Below are 5,230 nucleotides of genomic sequence, written 5' to 3' on the forward strand. Positions count from 1 at the left end.
TATACTCTGGCTAAAATTGGGCATCAACCACTTTATTCTAATTTTCAATGATTCAAATGCTTGTTTCTGGTTTAGAATTTCGGAGGAGTAGATACTGGAATATGCAAATGAATTTATATTTTCTTATATTCTCTTTCTCCACTAGTGCATATTACAACCTCTTCATGTCATCTCTCCTATCACGTACAATTCCCATCCTTGTCTTCATATAAATCCACCACAGAGGATCCCTCCAGAATGCTAGATTCCAGTGCTAGGTACCGGATAAATGTTTAGAAAGTGTTTGTTAACTGGATGGAATACTTTGGTTCTTTTCATATCTCAAGATGAGGGAATATGACAGAATGATAGGTAAACCAGGGGATAGCTCCAGTCCCTAACTCCAAATAAAAAACAAAACAAAAATCTCACTCTACCTCCAAGGGCAATAACACCAATAACTAGAAGAGGAAAAACAAAAGATTCCACCTCAAAGTAATTCTAAGACAAAAATACTGTAAACCGCCTCATCAGACAGGTATTCCCGGCCCTCCTGCCACTCCCTAGCCCCCACTGGATTAACAGTTGTCATTTCAATGCCCTCTATGCAGTTGTATTTTTCTTGGTGGCTAGAAATTTAAAAATACTTTCAGAGTTAATCCTTTGGCAGATTGCCTTAAGAAGACAACATCAAACCCCTCCCAGACTGGGTCTAAGACCATCAATCAGACCAGTCTTGATTTTGAAGGAAGAGTTCTTCCAAAAGGAGATTGCTATATAGGAGTATGTGGTCAGTGGGAGAAGGGATAAGATTTTTTTTATTAATTTGTTTGTTTACTTTTAGTTTACAAGATTCAATTCCACAGTTCCTTGACTTTCACATTCTGTCCCCCTCCTTTCCGTCCCTCCTCTCCCATGGTGGCATATAGTCAAGTATAGGATCTGTAAATACTTTCACATTAGACATTAGTCAGGTTATAAAGACAGATTGTATCAGATGGAATGAAAAATTGTAAAGAGGAAATAAAACCAAACAAGAAAAAGAAAAAGATCAGGTAGTTTGCTTCAATCTGGATTCAAACTCAGTTCTTTCTAGCTCTTTCTCTGGATGTAGGCTTCTCTCTCCATCATGAGTCTTTTGGGATTGACTTATATCACTGCATTGCTGAGAAGAGTCCAGTCTATCCAAGTTGGTCATCACACATATGTTGTGTCTGTAATTGTGTACAAATTTCTCCTGATTCTATTCTTCTCACTCAGCATCAGTTCGTATAAGCCTCTCCAGGTAAATATGAAGTCCATCTGCTCCTCGTTTCTTATAGCACAATAGTATTCCATTACATGCATATACCACAACTTGTTCAGCCATTCCCCAATTGATGGGCACCCCTTAATTTCCAATTCTTTGCTACCACAAAAAGAGCTGCTATAAATATTTTTGTACATATGGGTCTTTCTCCCACTTCTATGATCTCTTTGGGATAAATGGCATTGCTGGGTCAAAGGGTATGAAATTATTTATAGCTCTTTGGACATAATTCCAGATTGCTCTCCAGAAAGGTTGGATCAGTTCACAACTCCACCAGCAATGCATTAGCATTCCAATTTGCCCACATCCTCTCCAGCATTTGTCATTTTCCTGTTTTGTCATCTTAGCCAATCTGACTGGTGAGATGTGGTACCTCAGAGTTATTTTCAGTTGCATTTCTCTAATCAATAGTGATTTAGAGCATTTCTTCATGTGCTTATAGATATTTTTAATTTCTTTCTCTGTAAACTGCTTGTTCATATCCTTTGACCATTTATCAATTGGGGAATGACTTGTATTCTTATAGATTTGACTCAATTCTCTGTATATTTTAGAAATGTCCTTTGCCAGAGACATAGGTTGTAAAAATTCTTTCCCAATTTCCCACCTCCCTCTTAATCTTGGTTATATTGGCTTTGTTTGTACAGAAGCTTTTCAATTTCATGTAATCAAAATTATCCATTTTGCATTTTATAGTGTTCTCTAATTCTTTCTTAATCATAAAGTCTTTGCTTCTCCACAAATCTGAAGGTAAACTATTCCTTGTTTTCTGAGAATGTTTACAGTATCAACCTTTATACCTAGATCATGCACCCATTTAGACTTGATTTTGGTATATGGGATAATATGCAGGACAGAGGGGTCCAGAAAAATAGGTATAAATATAATTTTTTAACACTATCTTGAAAGAAATGAGCAGTGATCAAGAGTGAGAGAAAAGTGGAAGAGAGATCATATTGCAAAGTACTCTCTACGCACCCTTCATAGCAATATCCTGTGAGACTTCTCCTATGCCTTTATGGCTAGGTTTCTGGGATCAGCTTAGGAACTATAGGAAGTCAGTCACAGAGAGAAGATTGAAGACTAGATGTATCAGCAATGCCATAATCACAATGCTTATAGAGATTACAAATATGCTGATATAATTATCCATCACAAAATACATCAGGTTTGCCATTTGGGGAAATAAACTAGAAAATTTATTAAGATACCAAAAGACTGAGTCCCAAAACCAGAAAGTGAAAGCCATCAGAGTAGTTATGACATTGGCACAGGTAGATAAAGTAGAAAGCACCCACATTTTCAAGCCTTTAAAACAGAACAGGCTACCTCAGGCAAAGGTCCTCCTCTCCCCACTCACAGCAACCACCCAGCATCCTAGAAGAGCGCTCCCAGCAGCTCCGGCCCCTGGCAGTCCTCAGCAGGAGTCCTAACTCAAAAAAAAAAAAAAAAGGCAACCGCCACCAACTGCCAACTGCAGGACCGTTAGCTCGGCTTTTCACTTTCTCTTGCTCTGCTTCCAGATTGCTCTCCAGAAAGGTTGGATCAGTTCACAACTCCACCAGCAATGCATTAGCATTCCAATTTGCCCACATCCTCTCCAGCATTTGTCATTTTCCTGTTTTGTCATCTTAGCCAATCTGACTGGTGAGATGGGGCATGGGAGATCTTTAAATCCCATAACCCTTACATTTGGCCCCAAGATCTTTTATGTCCCTTACTTGGCAAAAATACAGTAGGAATAACTGGTGTCAACAAAATTTCACAACAATATAACAAGAATAGCACACAATAAACACAAAAAAAAACATATTTTAGGGTGGGGCTTGAGCACAAGCTCCCCATCATTCCCCCCACCCCGAACAAATGGGGCCCCAAAATCTTGTGGTAAGGGGTGAAGATCTCTTCTTCTATGGCTACTTGCTGCTGAAATCAGATGTAGAGCTGTCCTTGTCCTTAGGGGTCCCATTTGAGAGGTCAGTTCTTAATATGCTTGATGCCAGGTCCAAGGGTGACACATCACAGTTGCAGACAGGGGGTGACATCCAGCTTAAGCTATCAGGCATCTACAGATGGAGGGTACCAAGCCTGTGGAAACAAATCACAAACAAGGTGAACAAACAAAAAATCAAGAAGAAGCAAAGAGACAATAAATAACCAGACTATTGTAGCCTCACTCACGGTAGAATAAATAATTTAAGGTGATGGTATCTGGAACAGCAGCATACAAAGAAGGAGTCACCTTATTCAACTGTCTATAATCCACAGTCATTCTCCATGTCCCATATGATTTTCTTACTGGCCAGACAGGATTATTCCATCTTGTGGTTGTAGGGACTAACACTCCTGCTTCAACATATTCCTTTATAGTAGTGGCAATTTCATCTTGCCCACCTGGCACACGATACTGTTTTAAAGTAATTACTTCAGAAGGTTCAGGTAAAGTGATTGGGTCCATTTTTAGTTTTCCTACTAAAATTGTATTAATTCCTATCTTCCTCACAGCAAATTGGTATCTTCCTTCAGGTAAATTCAGAGTCATGCCTCTCAATACATCTATTCCAATGATGTATTCAGGAATGGGTACAACAACCACAGTATATTCCTTCTTAGGTAACTGCCCAATTTTCATTGTTATTTTAACCTGTCTGGCTGATATTTCAGCGTCTCCTAGACCTGTGATGGTAATAGGAGTTCCATGTTTAAACTTATCAGGGTTTCCATAGATAAGTGTGGCCTCAGCCCCAGTATCAATCAGTGCCCTAGTCACAGTAGTTGATCCATTCTTCCAATATATTGTTAAACCAATATGGGGTCTGCAATCTCTTCTGCATATTTCTTTTATCTGGGCTGGGGCTTGGCCTATCTCCTATTCCCCCTGAAGGTGGGGCAAACTTGGATACAAAGATTCAGATTCAGAAATACCTGCAGGGGTGGTTCCTGCTTCCCTGTTCATTCTAATGCTAAGTACCTTTTCTTGGTACAGCTTATGCAGCTCTTCAGTTGGAATACCATCTATTCTTCTAAAGTCCACCCCAGCTCTTAATAGAGCAGTAAACAGTTCCCTTCTTGTGGGTCTATTTTGTCTCTGAATCCTCTGGCTGTTTACTCTTCTCTCTTGAGGCAATTTGTCTTTTTCCCATTCCCCTAAATCGCTTAATTGTGAAATCTTATCCAGCACCTCTGAAAGAGGGTGCCCTATTTCTCCAATTAAAAGAGTCAGAATTAGGTGCTTATATGCAGGAGGAGCTGTCTTCACTATGATATTTCTATGAGGAACTCCTAGGGGGGTATCATAATATGCATTTGCATCTCCAATCAGGATAGCAGTTTTCATTACCTCCTCCTTTAGCTTTCTCATACAGTCTCTAAGTGAGTACCAGGGTCTGTCTCCTCTAGGCCACATAGATTCAGTTGGATATTGCTTTTTGCAACCTTCTGCAGCTAAAGCTAGAAGATTCGTTTTGTTATTTCCTCCTTGCATATGGTGATCCCTAAAAGCCTGGTGTACAAAAGGATTCTGACTGATACTTATGAATTTTAAACAGTCCTCATTGTCCAGTGTTATTCCTCCAGCGCCTTCATCAGTGATTCTTACTATCCAAGACACTAAAGACTCCCCCATTCTTTGGGTAAATCTACTCAATATATCAGTGATCTCCTGTTGAGTGAAATCCTCAATTATCTCCCTGGACTCTGTTTTGCCTCGGTGGTTCTCCTGCCTTCTTCTTCGTATGGGGAGAGCTTCTACATTAGGAGACTCCTCATCTAACCTTGTTCCATTCTCCTCACACACATTCTCCTGGAAGCTGTCAGGGCAACTCTGCCCAGCCTGTACAAAAGCTGCATGCACATTCCTTCTGCTAGTTTTTTGCTTCCTTTTAGCTACATGAACAGTAGCTTGCTCCTGGACCACATGAGTCCCTCCAGTTTGTTCTTCTG

At 39.9% G+C, this 5,230-nt stretch overlaps 1 long non-coding RNA gene across 1 annotated transcript in view; it reads right to left on the reverse strand.

Annotated features, from left to right (window-relative positions):
• Positions 1-2,464: 2,464 nt before the first annotated feature.
• Positions 2,465-5,230, reverse strand: part of LOC138162791 (uncharacterized) — a 10,955-nt gene continuing 8,189 nt past the window's right edge. The window contains exon 2 of the long non-coding RNA XR_011168713.1: positions 2,465-3,376. This is a non-coding gene — a long non-coding RNA (uncharacterized lncRNA). The remainder of the gene's footprint in view (positions 3,377-5,230) is intronic.

The sequence above is a fragment of the Petaurus breviceps genome, unplaced genomic scaffold (assembly GCF_028583685.1).
Source record: "Petaurus breviceps papuanus isolate PSGF00001 unplaced genomic scaffold, PetGlider_PUasm1.0 186, whole genome shotgun sequence".
Taxonomy (NCBI): Eukaryota; Metazoa; Chordata; class Mammalia; order Diprotodontia; family Petauridae; genus Petaurus; species Petaurus breviceps.